Source organism: Schistocerca piceifrons, chromosome 3 (assembly GCF_021461385.2).
Source record: "Schistocerca piceifrons isolate TAMUIC-IGC-003096 chromosome 3, iqSchPice1.1, whole genome shotgun sequence".
Taxonomy (NCBI): Eukaryota; Metazoa; Arthropoda; class Insecta; order Orthoptera; family Acrididae; genus Schistocerca; species Schistocerca piceifrons.
The window spans coordinates 895914782-895933075 of NC_060140.1; the positions used below are offsets into that span (position 1 = coordinate 895914782).

At 41.2% G+C, this 18294-nt stretch overlaps 1 pseudogene; it reads left to right on the top strand.

Annotated features, from left to right (window-relative positions):
* The first annotated feature begins 8825 nt into the window (after positions 1-8825).
* On the top strand, positions 8826-8943 carry LOC124790750 (annotated as a pseudogene).
* Positions 8944-18294: the final 9351 nt, after the last annotated feature.

Here is an 18294-nt window from a genome sequence, read left to right on the forward strand (position 1 = left end):
GTGTGTTGTTCTTAGTATAAGTTAGTTTAAATAGTGTGTAAGTCCAGGGACCAATAATCTCAGCAGTTTGGTCCCTTAGGAACTCACAAACATTTGAACATTTGAGCAATAATGGCACTTCGCACCGAGCTGTCTGTCTGTCGGCCTCAGTCAAACGCCCGCATACGCTCTGCCTCGGATGACATCTGAACTAGGCACCAACCAAACGCATACTTTCGGTAAAAGCAGGAAGTGAACTCGCGAGGACTGTACACCGTCCTGGATCGCTTGGATTTCAAGGAAGTAACTGTTTATGTCCCGCCCGTAACGTCGACAAAAACAGCGTGGCAAGTGGTGAGATTATTTTTCACTTTTGTGGTGAGCAGTTAACTTTGATTACGAGAAGCCAGGGAGATAAACTATTTTACTTGGGACGTACCGCAGACGTCGCCTCTGAACTGCTAATAGTGCTGTTTCAAATAGGGACATTAATATTATTATTATCAGTAATAATATTGTGTTTTGTGAGTGTGTACTTTTACTGAATATATTAATCAGTTAGAACTCAAAACTTTTATTTATAGTCATAGTTCCTGATCCCGTAGAGTAAACAGCAAGTAGGGACCTTTTCTTCCATTGAGCAAAAGAATAATGTGGACTTGCAGACTGGAAATTATGGACGGTATGTTCTCCATAGCTCTCTGGCTGGCCGCAAAAATAGTTTTTAGGCTATTGTAAAAACGGCGAATACTAATACCCACTCGGCACCGCAAAAGACTACTGCTTGATCGCTTAATGAGGTTGGTTTTATTTTTACAGCAATTTACACTAGTGATGCACTATATAAAAGGATCTAAGAACCACGTTCCCGATGTATTATCCAGACTTCCATTGAGTATGAACGGTGTGAAATATTCTAAGGGCTCTGGGGTGATATTCACTATTAATTTCTTAGGTAGTTGGTCTACCAATAACGAGGTACGCAGTTTAGCTCTCAAGATCAATCAAAGAATAAAAGTTGATTATTTCACTGAGAAATATCAGTGACTAAACATAATGCATAATGGTTCTAGGAGCTTCAGTCTGGAACCGCGCGACAGCTGCAGTCGCAGGTTCGAATCCTGCCTCGGGCATGGATGTGTGTGATGTCCTTAGGTTAGTTAGGTTTAAATAGTTCTAAGTTCTAGGGGACTGATAACCTCAGATATTAAGTCCCATAGTGCTCAGAGCCATTTGCACCATTTTGTAAACATAGTTCCCAGATGCCTTCACAACAACTTTCATGGACAATAATAAAATATACTTTATTTTGAAAAGTACATTTACACACTCCACGTTGGAAATTATGCAAAACTTGGTGTGCTGAGGATGAATTAATATAAAACTTCCTGACATATTAAAACTGTGTGCCATAAAAGGTATTAAATATTAATAGGTATGCCGGCCGCGGTGGCCGTGTGGTTCTAGACGCACCAGTCCGGAGCCGCGCTGCTGCTACGGTCGCAGGGTCGAATCCTGCCTCGGGCATGGATGTGTGTGATGTCCTTAGGTTGGTTAGGTTTAAGTAGTTCTAAGTTCTAGGGGACTGATGACCACTGCAGTTGAGTCCCATAGTGCTCAGAGCCATATTAATAGGTATTAAAATTTACTTGCATACCAAGAAGAAGAACCAGGAAGAGAAAAGAGACTACAAGAAAGAAGACAATTGGAGGCACAGCCCGAAGGGCTTACACTCCATCTACAGTCCGGGGCACCAGCCCCAGAGATAATGCTGCTGCGCGTGCGCGTGCGCGCGTCGGACCGCGACACGAACTCTGGACCTTTGCCTCATGAATTAATACGGTTCATACACAAAGGTTACGGATATTTTGGAATACGTAAATACATATAGCATAAGTATAAATTTAATTATTTTAAGAATCTTCGTTGAAAAGTAACTAAACTATTACGGAATTGGTCACATATCTCAAAAGGTTAAACAAACAGTAGCGGTGTAAAGTACAAGCAATATCCAATAGTACTGAAAAGGTTACACGACGTTACATCAGCCGATTTTTTTGAACAACTCGTATCACTTTATCCTATCAAGCAAGCTAATACAACCACATTAGTTAATTGTTTAAACAACTATATTTTATAGATTTTTTTTGAAAATGAAATGAGCGTATAGCATTGCTGGCTGGGAGGCTACATGCGCGGGATTTCGGCCGCCGTATTGCAAGTCCTTTTTAGTTGACGCCACTTCGGCAACTCGCTGGTCAATGAGGATGAAAATGATGATGAAGGACACACAACACCCAGTCCCCTGCCGGGAATCGAACCCGGGCCCCCTGCGTGATAAGCGGAAACGCTACTGCTACACTGCGGAGGCGGACGTAATTTTTTAAAAAATGGGAATAGGTATTTCTTGTGAGTGCTTGTTCTTAAGATTTTCATGTTTCGTTCATTACTTATGAAATGATGGTTATGGTGTTTTCAGAATCCAGCAAATGAATTACTCGTTTCATATTTACAACATCCAATATTCCACTCGTATCTTATTTTAAAATTTCATCTTTGCTACATACATTGCTTTGGAGTTTTGGCTTTCTTGTTGGTATACACCTTCTCAATGGATCGCTGGACTTAGCCTGCAGGTTGTTCATTGTTTCGGTGGTCTCACAGACACATAATTTGTCTATTACATTTAAGACCTATTCTGTTCCACGTCACATTACTAATAACTGAATATTGTTTTGGGTTGAGGGGAGAGGGGAAAAACATAAAAATACGTTATATTTTATTCGTGTTTATAATTTTCAATATTTATTTAGAGAAATTAAGGGATAAATCTCTAGGAAAACGTAAGAAACAAAACAGTAGGAAATGAAAGAATAAAAATAATAAAGAATGGAGTCGATGAAGCAGTGTAGACACAATCGAAGGAAGAACTAGAGGTTATAATGTGATTGATTGTAAGTAGGGAAACACTATTGAATAAGGATAAATGCATGGAAGATGGAAGTGATGCAAAGCAGCAAACATGAAACCTCTGACAGAATAGCGTTGAAGGCAAATATCTTGAAGCAAGTAAAATCCTTCAGGTTCTGTGGAAATTTGATAACAGAACATGGAAGCTATGTGTAGGGCATAAGAAGTAGAAGGTCTATGGACCAAGAGCTTTTCAAAACATGAAAAGGTTGCTGACAACAATAAAATACCCGGTAAAAATAGGAAGAGATTCGCTAAGTGTTTTGTCTTGAATGTAACATTATATGCCAGTGAATCGTGGGCAATCAAAAAGAAAAAAAAATGGACGAATAATTTGATAGTTTTGAATTGTGGTTGTGGAAGAAGAAACGTCTAAAGTAAGAATGACTGGCAGAGTAATGAATGCAGTAGCACTTCTTAGAAGAGAGGGAGAAAATAAATTAGTAGAAATGATAATAATGTGGAGGAACACCTTGATTGGGACGTATATCATGAAGAAATTGCCTGTATCGAAGGAAAGAGATGACGATAGAGGAAGAGCTTGGAACAGAGGATGATACTAAAAACTGACGATTTTACCAACAGATTAAGGAAGTGGCACACGGCTCGTGAAGGTAGAGAGCCTGCAGTTGATACCTGTCGTAAGACAGATGCGCCAGGGAAGAAGAAGGAAAAAAGTAATTTCAGCGTAAAAGCACTGTAAGTGGAACTGTTGGTTCAGACGTTCGGAACGACCGCACAGTAGGGTAGACACCGTCCCAGCGTACCGCAGTAGTTGAGATAACGCGGGAGTCCCACCGTGGCCATATAAAGGAGGGCGGCCTTTGTTGTGAGCATATCCCCGGATGCCAATAGGAACGGAGCGGGCGGGTTATTAATTAGAGGAAAAAAGGGAGCGCCTTCCCCGAACGGGACAATAAATTCGTATCGGGCCAGCATTAACGCCAAGGTCGCTCCTAATATGGCTAATTAGAGGGGAAAGCTCACAGGCAGAGGAAAAGGTTGGGACCGCCCGCATTCGGTTTTCGATCGGCGTTCCATCGCGTCCGCTCCGGAACGGAACGCTGTCTGGTTAATCCACCGGCTGTGCTGGGCGCAGTCACGTCCGCCACGCAGCGCTAGGCCCCGGTCTACCAACTACTGCGCGATGACGGCTCTCTCGCGACTGTGTCCACTTGTCACGTCAACCGCCTTCTGAGTCGCCGCAGGAGAGTTGCCGTTTTCGCCCTACACTTCGCATTAAAGCGTTCGCGTGCCAGGTGCAAAGAATAAGAACAGAGGGTGGGAACCTTTCTTACTGAAATTAACTCATGTTTGCTAGTGGAGGACATCAATTAGAGTAGCAATGTTCGTTGCATATATAGTTCTTCCTCATGTTTCAGAGCTCTATTGCACACGTTCATAAAGTATTCGAGAGCTTATCATCTCCCCCCTCCTCCCTCCTACTTCCATCTATTGTCCACACTAAACCATGTCCAGTGCAAGTAATTAATAACCACAGTCTTTTATGAACATTTAAGAGGAGCAAAAATTACAACAAACTTTCTAGTTCACTTAGCTTGGTATGGTGAGGTGGCTCCAGTTCTTCTTGTCTAGGGATCTCATTCTCCAAGCTGAAAATGCCACATGAGGTCTTCGCGGTTAGTTTGAACTAAATAAATCTGAAGATTGTTGACGCAGCATTTTTTACGTAAATATATTTTCTCGCATTTTAGTATATCGTACAGTATTTTGATTTTTCACATTAACAAAGCCGAAACTACATTGTTCCCATAAAAATACAAAAATACATCCGATCACATCAGAGGCATGCTTACGACTCCTACTCAGCGGAAATAACATTCCAAAGGGTTTACGATTCTTCTTAAGAAATGTATTCCTACTAGTTTTGTTTACATTATTAATTTCGATTATTATTTCATTAATGAATCCACAAATAAACAAAGTAAACAGTACAGGATCGTGTAACTGATAACAGAAATGTAAGTGCTCAAATAATACGTAATTTCAAATGTTTCTAAAAAAATAATTTTAACTGTAAATTCAGAACGCTACTTAGCTATTGTAACATCGAAACTAAATCATTTTATCAAGTAGTTCCTTTTCACAAATTTTAGCTTGAAATATAACATACTGTGTATAAAATTATATGACAGTATTCAGAAAAGCAACTGACATAAAACTGACCTGTCCGAAATTCGAAAAATAATACTGATATCTGCAACTATTGTTGAGGAAAGGTAATGGTAGAGGAGAATGTCCCGTTACAAGCTTTTAGTACAGTTTTGGAATGTAAACTTAAAGAACTTGAGTACACATAACGTGGTACCGTCCAAATATCGCTGTGTCACAGCAGTCGGCAAAGTCCTTCGATACCCCAGACATCACCAATGTCTCGCTGCAGCCCGCAGAGGCAAATGGGAGAGGCTAAAGAAGACACACTCCTTCTCTCGCCCTCACACGAAGTTCAATATAGGGCTGAGGATGAAAGCGCTCTGAACAGTTTGTGACCACAGCTGAAGCAGTCAATATCATCAAGTAGGATTAATTGCTATACAAGTTTCAGATGGAAATGTACTTTTGTAAATGTTGAACATTCTACTTCGAGAGGAGAGTTCGTTAATTAGAGCTCCAAGTGGTGCTTGAAGTCAATGACAGATGTAAATCATCAAGACGAGCCATCTCCCACAGCAATCAAAGAACTCACAATTATAGACAGACGATTGTATTCGCAGTTCGTATGGTCTTAACATATACCAATAGCGTATGACTGAAAATTGAGGAACAAGAAACTGTTAAACATTCAGGTATTAAATACCACTATAGCAGTAAAAGTTGACAGAAGTCAGTGGGCTGCATCACTATTTACGAGTCCTACACTTCACTACTAGCGTTCCTGCTGAAAACTGACGGAATCTCATACATAAAGGTATTACTAATAAGGTAATTACAGTACCAGCAAAGCGGTGTATAGTGTGTCGAAGTGTTTGAGGTGTAAATTGTATATGTGGCAGAAATATGAATGTAGGTGAACTCTTTGAATTACGAAACCAATGGCGGGAAGTAAGCATTGACATTTTTGTTAACATGAGGAATTTAAAACTGTTCAAAGGGAAGCTAAAATCAGAAAAATTTGGGAGGGATACTGGCACTACTTCTTCCCACGTACTGCCCGCGTCTGGAATTGGAAACGTGGAAAATGCTAATGGAACAGGGTATACGGTGGGTTGCGGTGTACAGTCTCAACATTTGCATTGCAATGGTACATAAAATTCTGCCGAACTTTCTGAGATATCTCTATAGCCTGCAGTACAACGAGACAGGCAGGCACGACCCTAAGACTACATCTAGTCCTCTTCAGTTTCTTTTGCTGTTCCCTCACCAACGATTTAGTGTAAGGCCACTCGAAAACAATCCATACGACCTGTAGTCGGGGATCCCGCTTATCGTGGGACATGATCTCCTTTCCTTCCCTATCGGATAGGATACCTGTTGATGAGGTACTTCTGTTCATTAATATGTAAGGTGGCAGGATAAGTTTTAACCCCTAACATAATTTTTATGTCAAATAATCGATTCATTGATCAAGCCGATGAATTTGATACTTTACAAGCCATACTTTACTTAGAATCAAGTAATTTGCATAGCACAGAGAGTGCCTGGTTCACATGAACTCGATACTAGCAAAATCCACATAATTTGCATGTTAACAGACAAGTAGCATTTCTGTAGCAGTGGACTGAAGCGTAAGCGAGGCTTTCCAGCCAACCCGGACACAGCGACGTGGAGCTCAACTTAGGAATTCCATAAAACAGCGAACTCTCGTCGCAGGAGATCAATTAGGGACGTGACGCTCTGACCGCTCCTGGATTTTCCGGCAGAGATAACCGCGCAACAATGAGTCACCATTGGGCGAGTCTTCTGGCTCATACCTGTACTAACGTAAACCTTTTTAAGCAGCAGGGATCAATTTTGATGATCTCAAAGGAGAACACGACCCTTCCATTTACGTAGAAACTCAAAAATGCAGAAAGTGTGTCATCAGCCTGACATAACCAAAATTCACGCGACGTTTACATGTATTGGGCGTGAGACCCACAAGTGCTCTGTGAAAGCCTTTTAACTTAAGAAAGCACTGAGGAAGCAGCAGGAGACCACTTTTGAGACACAGAAAGAAACAGTGTGAGTCACCAGTAACTTGGTAAACATGGGAAGATGACGCATGATGTTCGCTCCTGATTGGGCGGAGCTTATTACTAAATGAAAGAAGGGAAAACGATCATTCGACCGGATGAAACCAGCGTATAGCCTAGCTCATTTCTGAAACCCCACCGGGCAAAGAAACGACGAGAGTTGCAGTAAAAGCACTCATTGGCCGACACTAGTTGTGGCGGGAGGCAAACCCACAATACGATGGAGGAGACCCCAACAATATAGGCAATTACAAGTGAGTAATTCAGGGAGCACTCTCTCCCTAGCAAGACTGAGCGCATCCAACTCTGCCGTGACTCCGAAAGAGACGTTTTGTTATTTTATTTTATTTACACGTCAAGTTCCGTAGGATCAAATTGAGGAGCAAATCTCCAAGGTCATGGAACGTGTCAGTACATGAAATTACAACATAAAAGTAATAACAGGCAAGGTCATGGAACGTGTCAGTACATGAAACAAAACAACACAAAAGTAATGACACATCAAACTAAATTTTTATGAACCCGAAAAAGTCAATCCATATGTTTAAGTAAACGCAATGAACAATACAATAAGGATCAGCTTAATTTTTCAAGGAACTCCTCGAGAGAATAGAAGGAGAGACCCATGAGGACATTCTTCAGCTTCGATTTGAAAGCGTGTGGATTACTGCTAAGATTTTCGAATTCCAGCGGTAGGTTATTGAAAATGGATGCAGCAGTATACTGCACACCTTTCTGCACAATAGTTAAGGAAGCCCGATCCAAATGCAGGTTTGATTTCTGCCGAGTATTAACCGAGTGAAAGCTGCTTATTCTTGGGAACAACTGTGTGTAGTCACGAGGCTCTGACATCTCATAATTCCTCTGGCTTGGAGATTACGACCTGCACGCTCTGTTAGTTAAGTTCTGCGGAGCATTTGAAGGCAACGTGTACACGTCACTCAGCATCAGCGAGTGGACACAGCCAGTTCATTTAGTCAGGGAGAAACATATAGTTTTCCCACCTCACGAAAAACTTAGGACCACGGCCGTCCTTATCGCCGCAGTCTGCACAAGGTAAGTACCGCATTGCTCAGTTGCTAAGTGTGGGAGTCACTAGAGTGTGTTCACTTCATATCTGCTTTACATTGGAGTTGATTAGTGTAGTTTTTATCATTTCCTCGTGTGACGTGTCAGTCACGTATTGCACATGTATTTTTGGGGGCTTAAATTCGTGAAAGGCGTAGTCAGTGTACAGTCAATTGTGCGATTTTATAACAATGTCAGTGTAATATTTCTAGGATACATTTTCATGTGTTCAGTATACTTGAAGTCACGTTCGTAATTTTTTTTCTCTCTCTGAGATTACGCAAGTGTAAGAGCTGTTTTGGTAAATTTTCATGTGTTCATCTTGCTGGAAGATAGGTTCATTAAGATTTTCTTGTATTAATTTTTCTTTCACCGCCAAATACGCAATCTGAACCCACTGTGTTTGGTGATTATTATAGTAAAATTATTTAGTATAGGTAGTAGTTCGTTTGTATGATCTAAAGTAGAGGTTACCCTTTGTCTTTGGCATATTGTGGGTTGTGCATAACAGCTATTATTCTGATGTCTAAATGTCACTGTGTCTGGGATTTCCTTACCTGGCAACGCCTGGGTTCGCAGGATTTTAAATTTGTCGGAGCTATCCTGCGTGATAAAGCTAACGGCCTGGCCGCAGTGGTAACACCGGTTCCCGTCAGATCACCGAAGTTAAGCGATGTCGGGCTGGGCTAGCACTTGGATGGGTGACCATCCGGTCAGCCGAGCGCTGTTAGCAAGCGGGGTGCACGCAACCTTTGTGAGGCAAACCGAGGAGCTACTTGATTGAGAAGTAGCAGCTCCGGTCTCGGAAGCTGACATAGGCCGGGAGAGCGGTGTGCTGACCACATGCCCCTCCATATCCGCCATTCGGGAGGACGACGGTTCAATCCCGTCTCCAGCCATCCGGATTTAGGTTTTCCGTGATTTCCCTAAATCGTTTCAGGCAAATGCCGGGATGGTTCCTTTGAAAGGGCATGGCCGATTTCCTTCCCAATCCTTCCCTAACCCGAGCTTGCGCTCCGTCTCTAATGACCTTGTTGTCGACGGGACGTTAAACACTGACCTAACCTAATCCATATCCGCATCAGTGACTCAGTGGGCTGAGGATGCCACGACGGCCGGTCGGTACCTTTGAACCTTCATGGCCTGTGCGGGAGGGGAGGGAGAGACAGAGAGAGAATCCTGCGTGATAAGTGGTAAGGAGAGGTCATACCAAACTGGGAAAGTACGTTGGAAGGGTCTCGGAATACACTCGAATTAAATTAGACCATATTTATTTGCGCAGTCAAATAACTAACGGCGGACGAAGTAGAGACGATATAAAAGGAAGGCTGGCTATAGCAAGAAAATAATTTATCTATAAAAGTAATTTATTGACACTGAATAAAAATTTAAGATATTTGTCTGATCTGGAGTATAGCTTCATACGGAAGGTAAAAGTAAATGAAAAACAGTAGCCGCAAGAAGAGAATAGAAGCTTTTGATATGTTGCGTTGTAGAAGACTGAGGAAAACTAAATGGTGGATCTAAATAGGAATGAGGAGATACTGAATCGAATTTAGATAAAAGGAATTTATGGCACAATCTGACTCCAAGAAGGGATCGGTGGGTATTAAACATCTTGAAGCGTCATGGAAACGACTGTTTGGTTACAGATGGAAGATTGGGGTAAGCATTGTAGAGGAAGACCAAAACTCGAATACAGCAAGCAGTTTTAAATGGATGTAGCCTACAGTGGTCATGCAGAGATGAAGAGACTTGTATAGAATAGACCATAGTGGGGAGCGGCACCAAATCGATTCTGACCGAAGACCACCATGACAGCAAAATAGATCTTCTGAAATTGCTTTAATGTTCAGCTTTATCACTGTCCTGGACATCTCCGTCCTGTTTTCCATACGATATGGTAGGACGCTTCGTCTTAGCAGCGCCGTTCTCCGTGGACATGATTCGACAATGAAGGACTAATGACCTCTTAATTTGGTCCCTTAACCCCCTACAACCAACCAACGAACCTAGATGAAATGATCCGCCAAATTTGAAACGAATGCAGTTGTAGAGATGGTTTTTCATAAACATTGCCTTTAATGAGCTCTTGTACGGATGTTGGTCTCCAGAGATGAGAATTAACAGAGGTTACACAGTGGACATGGATTCTACGGAGTAGGCTATCAAATCGCGACTCCGCCTTCCTGATATGAGTATTTTCTTGCCCATTCCCAATAGAATGCTTCTTTCGGAACTGATTCTGCCAATGTCAACAGCCAGCTGAATTTGTGCTCCGTCTCTGAAGACACTGCCGTCGACGACGTGATATAATTCCATAAAATTCTCCATTCTTTTTATCAAACAAAGAGCGAATTTAAGCATTTCATAGACGTCTAATCGATTGCTTCAAAGTTCTTTGCACAACGTAACACAAATTCTCACGTAACAAACTTTGGTACTGATGGAACGTAAGAGACAATTTCGGCTAAAAATAGGATTGTATGAAATTATTCCCCTTTATTGTACCAATAATTTTATTGATCATATTTAGTCTGTCAGCGCTCATCACGTGATTCCACTTTTCGACTTTGGTTTCCCGCTTAGAAATTATGCCTGACATCATTAACGTTTACTGTAAGTCAGAATCACCTCTTATTCGCAGTGACACAGTAGGTTTCGTGAGAGATGATGTCCATGAATGAATCTCACAAAACCTGATATGAGAGCACTGATCAACATATTTTTTAATATCTTTTTCAGAAATAGCCTTTTTAAGTAACTGACGTATTTCAATTGAAGCATGAGGTTAAAATGCCTCAATTGGATAACTGGTTTCCTCTAAAAGAAGTGTTAATTGTAATTAGTTCCTTAAACCAATAACTTTCTAAGTATACTGCCTTGACAAAATGAGATTATAAATCGGTACTCCACAAACAAATGCTATCGTTTGATGTACATAACGTTCTATTCGATTTTTATTTTGTAAATTTTATGATTATTCTTTCTGCATATTTTTAGTCCTTGTATTCTTATTTCACGCTGGCTACGTCAACATATTGCAAACATGGGTTACTTAAAAACAGACCGATACTCAGTAAGCAATCACCGTTTGAGCACCTTGCACAAAACTGGGCTTTGAAATTACATAAAATATAAAATACGTCCCGTCATTGTGGGCTATGGATTGACTGACGCCACAGCAATGATGTCACAACCCACCATTGTAATAATGAAGGCAGGCAATGTCTGAATGACGAAGATCGTTAGAAGTAATCATAAGACGGCATCACTAGTGTCAGTCGTATTGGAATTATAACCAACATAAGTGTGTGTTTCGTTTAGGTGTTGTTATGTGAGTTGCTATAAAGCAAATCAACGAAAACCGCGTACACTTTTTCTTCTCATGCAATACTGAAATAATCCTCAGCCGTCAAACGTACGTGCGGACCTGCCCCTCTTCACAGAGTGGCACTAGAAAAAATAATATGGAAATCTGCCAGTGTGTATTCATAGGAGCACGTTATGCTGCAAAAAAATGAACGTTTCTTAGACCTCAACGCGAAGTTTAATTACGTCATTCCTTTCTTCTGTAATGAAGTCCTTAAAGAACGGAAGCAATCAATTCAAGGATAAGTCTGAAACATGCTAATTACCAAATTCTGTGGCGATTTCCTGCATCGAAATCCTCACTTCCACACAATGTCTCGTGGGGCGAGGTCATAGTCCACTGATGATGGTGATCCTGCATGCATATGGCGACTGAGCGGCGAGATCGGTCCTATCAAGGTGAGTAGACTACGTGCTTTTACTGGGTTTCAGCTCCCCATTCCCATTCCACACTGAATTCCATCCGTCACCTCTCCATTCCATACTCACTTATGTAAACACAAAATGTACAGACACTTGCCGTTGTCCCTCCACATATCTCCCTTTACACACACACACACACACACACACACACACACACACACACACACACACGAGTGCGCGAGCGCACGCCAGAACTTTTGAGGGTGCGACGATCTCTCTCAATTTTCGAGGGAATTATACAATCATTTCTTGAACATTATGAACTTTGTAGCGATGTTGGAGGCAGAAATTCCGACCGTCTACCGCAAAATTTGGTGCATGGGAAACGAAAAATCATTGGAATATCATTTCTGCTTTTCTTTTACTACAATATCGTAGCCTGCGGTTACTCAAGCGCTTGTTAGAAATATTCACTAATGCTGCCATACAATGGCAAAAATTAAAACACGTGGCCTTTAGATTTCATTATTCAAAACATTGAAACATCATTACGACACATCAATTACGTTACTGTACTGCTTTATCAGTAGAACAACTTATTTTTTTAATGAAACAATAGAAGTACGATACCTGTACTGTGGTTGATTTAATAGCCAAATTTTACCCACTAAGCGTCAAAGAAAAATCGCGTTTATCGAAACCAGATGTGGACAAGAATTTAAAGTTTGCTTTACCTTCACCGAACCGCTCACGAAAACAGACAACGGCCGGGAGTGCGGTGTGCTGACCACATGCCCATCCGTATCCGCAACCGGTGACGCCTAAGGGCCGGGGATGACAAGGCGGCCGGTCGGTATCGTTGTGCCTTCAAAGTCTGTTCGGACGGTGTTTGTTTGTTTGTTATATGCCTTTTCTGTTCAGCTTAAACAAAAACCTGGTGCTAATTTCAAATGTAGCTGCACGTTTCAGCACTGTGTTAATTACCGACTTAGAGCGGTGAGAAATGAGATTTTGCAGTGTATCTTGTCGGAAATGATTTTATGGAGAGGGCTACCAGAGTTAAGTCAAGAGATTCCTCAGCAGGTGAAGGAAATCTCCAGCAGATTCCAGGAGTGACTAGGAAGCCTAGGAGTGCGAAAAGTGTTAGGAAGAACACTGCCAAGAAGTATCCACGGACCGGGTGCAGGCCCTCAGTTGCAGATAATGCTAGTCTCTGATTATACCAGATCATTAGCAGTTTTAAACCTAGTGCCGGGCTAAGTAAAGAGACAGAGGACTTAGGCTCTTTATGTAGAAATTTTACAACTGAGCTTCCTACATTTGCGGCAACAACGTGCATCTTGAGTTTTTTTGCCGCCTTTACATCGACTATGCCTCAGTAACGCTGCAAAGCGTATTAATGCAGGGCTAAGGATGAAGCTTAAGACATCTGACTTTGGGTATGTTACGCTGGTAGCATTTGGGACTGCATCTACATCATATTCCGCAAGCCATTCAACGGTGTGTGGCAGAGGGCACTTTTTGTGCCAGTAACTGAGCCCTCCAACCCTGTCCCATTGGCGAATAGCGCGTGCGAGAATGACTGTCGGTAAGTCTCTGTATTGGCTCTAATTTCTCGAATTTTCTCCTCATGGTCGTTATACGAGACATATATGGGGGGAAATAATATTTTGTCCGACTCTTCCCAGAAAGTGCTCTCTCGAAATTTCAATAGTAAACCTCTCTGTGATGCGAAACACCTCTCTTGTAACGTCTTCCAACGGAGTTTGTTGAGCATCCCAGTAGCGCTCTCGCGCCAGCTCAACGATCCCCTAAAGAAACGCGCCGCTCTTCGTTGGATATTCTCTATCTCCTCTGTCAGCCCCATCTGATAGGGATCCCAGATAGATAAACAATACTCAAGAATCGGTCGAACAAGCGCCTTATAAGCCACTTCCTTCGTGGATAAGTTACATTTCGTTAAGATTCTTCCCACGAATCTGAGTCTGGCATCTGCGTTTCCCACTATTTGTTTCATGTGGTCATTCCACTTAAGGTCTCTCTCGATTGTTACTCCTAGATGTTCTATGGTAGATACTATTTCCAGCGGTTTGTCATCAATAGTGCAGCTGTACAGTAGTGGATTTCTTTTCCTGTGTATGCACAATATGTTACATTTATTTACATTCAGGGTCAACTGCTAGAGCCTGAAACATTCACCATTTCTCTGGAAGTCGTTCTCTTTACTATCTTCTGGCGTTCCTACTTTCATACAGACAACCACATCATCTGTGGACAGCCTTAAGGGGCATCCGACGTTTTCTTCAAGATCATTTATATACATTGTACACAGGAACGGTCGTATCGCACTTCCTTGTGGTATTCCGGAAATTACTTTCACATCTCTCGATTTCGTTCCGTTAAGAACGATGTGTTGAGTTCTGTCTGCAAGGAAGTCTTGAATCCAGTCGCGAATCCGCTCCGATTCTCGATAAGCTCGTTTTCTTCACTAAACTGCAGTACCGGACGGTGTCAAATGCTTTCCTGAAGTCAAGGAACACGGCATCAACATGAGCATGATGACTTCGGCGTTGTGGATCTCATGGAACACAGCGAGCTGAGTTACACAGGATCTGTTTTTGCGGAATCCATGTTGATATTTGTAGAGAAGATTTCCATTCTCCAAAAGTGTCATAATTCTTGAACATAAAAGATGTTCCATAATTCTACAACAGCTTGACATCAAGGATATGGGTCTATACTTGTTCCATCTGTCCAATGGCCGTTTTTAAAAATGGGAATGACTTGCGCTTTCTTACAGTCGCTAGGTACCTTCGTTGTTCGAGCGATTTACAATAAATTACTGCTAGAAGAGGGGCAAGTTCTTTTGCATAATCTTCGTAAAATCTCATAGATATCTCATCTGGTCCTGATGCCTTTCCACTACTAAGCGATTGTAATTGTTTTTCTGTTTCGCGATCGGTTATCTCAATATCTTCCACTTCGAAGCTCGTATATCGAGCGCCTGCAGGTAACTTTAATCTGTTCGTTAACGACCTTGAAGCTGTACTGACACATTTAACAACCAAAAACAAAGAAATAGTGGTTGCTGGTGATTTCAATGTAGATTTCCTTAAAGACTCTCCCAATAAAAACTTATTCGAGTTAGTGACACTATCATTCAACTTAATTCCCACTGTAAAGTTCCCCACTAGGGTAGCCAATTGCTCACAAATAGCCACTGATAATATCTTCATAGAAAAGTCCAATGAACAAAATTATATTACAAAACCAATAATCAATGGCCTCTCAGATCATGGCATGCAGTTCCTTCTGTTAAATATTAACATTGAACAGGATATAAAATCTGTTAAATCTGAGCTCAAGAGGGTAATCAATAAGCCAAAAATTGATTTTAGGACACTCCTCAGAGACATTCACTGGATTGATGTTGACAGTGCTCACGGCATGAATGAAAAATATAACACTTTTGCCAATAAAGTGCTTACCTTATTCGAACACTGTTTTCCCCAAAAACTTACCAAGGTTAGAGCAAAGTCTACAAAGAAACCATGGATTACTCAAGGAATAGGGGTATCTTGTAAAACATAAAGAAAACTGTATCTGTCAATCCGAAACAGTACCGATGTTGATGCTATAGCACATTACAAGAAATACTGCATAATATATCGACATCAAAGCAAATATATTACAAGGAAAAGATAGTCATATCAGATAACAAAATAAAGACAATATGGGATATAGTGAAGGAGGAGACCGGTAGAACCAGACATGAAGAGGGACAAATAGCATTAAGAGTAAATGATACATTGGTGACAGATGTGTATAGTGCTGCAGAAATTTTTAACAAACATTTCATAACTGTTACTGAAAAGATGGAGTTGTCAGGTTCTGTAGATGCTGCTATGGAATACCTCAGACCAGACATTTCAAGTAACTTCCATAATATGAATTTGACCCTCACTACCCCAGCAGAAATAATGTCCATCATAAAATCTTTAAAATCAAAACATCTAGTGGGTATGATGAAATATCAACAAAGCTAACTAAAGAATGTGATTCTGAGTTAAGTAACATATTAAGCTATCTGTGTAACCAGTCGTTTATCAGTGGAATATTTCCTGAATGGTTAAAATATGCTGAAGTTAAGCCACTGTTTAAGAAAGGAGACAAAGAAATAGCATCAAATTTCCGTCCAATTTCACTTTCGCCAGCATTCTCAAAAATTTTAGAAAAAGTAATGTACAATCGCCTTTATAACCATCTTATCTCAAATAACATACTGTCAAAGTCACAGTTTGGATTTCTAAACGGTTCTGATTTTGAGAAAGCTATCTACACTTACAGTGAAAATGTGCTTAATTCATTAGACAAAAAATTGCAGGCAACTGGTATCTTTTCTGACCTGTCAAAGGCATTTGACTGTGTAAATCACAATATCCTTTTAAATAAATTAGAATATTATAGCGTAACAGGAAATGCTGTAAAATGGTTCAAATCTTATATCTCTGGCAGGAAACAAAGAATGTTATTAGGAAAGAGACATGTATCAAGCTTTTAGGCATCATCCAACTGGGAACTAATTACTTGTGGGGTCCCACAAGGTTCCATTTTGGGGCCCTTGCTTTTTATTGTGTATATCAATGACCTCCTCCCCCCATGAACCATGGACCTTGCCGTTGGTGGGGAGGCCTGCGTGCCTCAGCGATACAGGTGGCCATACCGTGGGTGCAACCACAATGGAGGGGTATCTGTTGAGAGGCCAGACAAACGTGTGGTTCCTGAAGAGGGGCAGCAGCCTTTTCAGTAGTTGCAGGGGCAACAGTCTGCATGACTGACTGATCTGGCCTTGTAACACTAACCAAAATGGCCTTGCTGTGCTGGTACTGTGTATGGCTGAAAGCAAGGGGAAACTACAGCCGTAATTTTTCCCGAGGGCATGCAGCTTTAGTGTATGGTTAAATGATGATGGCGTCCTCTTGGGTAAAACATTCCGGAGGTAAAATAGTTCCCCTTTCGGATCTCCGGGCGGGGACTACTCAAGAGGACGTCGTTATCAGGAGAAAGAAAACTGGCGTTCTGCGGGTCGGAGCATGGAATGTCAGATCCCTTAATCGGGCAGGTAGGTTAGAAAACTTAAAGAGGGAAATAGATAGGTTAAAGTTAGATATAGTCGGAATTAGTGAAGTTCGGTGGCGGGAGGAACAAGACTTTTGGTCAGGTGAATACAAAGTTATAAATACAAAATCAAAAAGGGTAATATAGGAGTAGGTTTAATAATGGATAAAAAGATAGGACTGCGGGTGAGCTACGACAAACAGCATAGTGAACGAATTATTGTGGCCAAGATAGACACGAAGCCCACACCTACTACAGTAGTACAAGTTTATATGCCAACTAGCTCTGCAGATGATGAAGAAATTGATGAAATGTATGATGAGATAAAAGAAATTATTCAGGTAGTGAAGGGAGGCTAATATTTAATAGTAATGGGTGACTGGATTTCGAGAGTAGGAAAAGGGAGAGAAGGAAACATAGTAGGTGAATACGGATTGGGGGAATGAAATGAAAGAGGAAGCTGCCTGGTAGAATTATGCGCAGAGCATAACTCAATCATAGTTAACACTTGGTTTAAGAATCATGAAAGAAGGTTCTATACATGGAAGAACTCTGGAGATACTAAAAGGTATCAGATAGATTATATAATGGTAAGACAGAGATTTAGGAACCAGGTTTTAAATTGTAAGACATTTCCAGGGACTCTGACCACAATCTATTGGTTGTGAACTGTAGATTAAAACTGAAGAAACTGCAAAAAGGTGGGAATTTAAGGAGATGGGATCTGGATAAACTGAAAGAACCAGAGGTTGTACAGAGTTTCAGCGAGAGCATAAGGGAACAATTGACAGGGACGGGGGAAAGAAATACAGTCGAAGATGAATGGGTAGCTTTGAGGAATGAAATAGTGAAGGCAGCAGAGGATCAAGTAGGTAAAAAGATGAGGGCTAGTAGAAATCCTTGGGTAACAGAAGAGATACTGAATTTAATTGATGAAAGGAGAAAATACAAACATGCAGTAAGTGAAGCAGGCAAAAAGGAATACAAACGTCTCAAAAATGAAATCGACAGGAAGTGCAAAATGGCTAATCAGGGATGGCTAGAGGACAAATGTAAGGATGTAGAGGCTTATCTCACTAGGCGTAAGATAGATACTGCCTACAGGAAAATTAAAGAGACCTTTGGAGAAAAGAGAACCACTTGTATGAATATCAAGAGCTCAGATGGAAACCCAGTTCTAAGCAAAGAAGGGAAAGCAGAAAGGTGGAAGGAATATATAGAGCGTCTATAC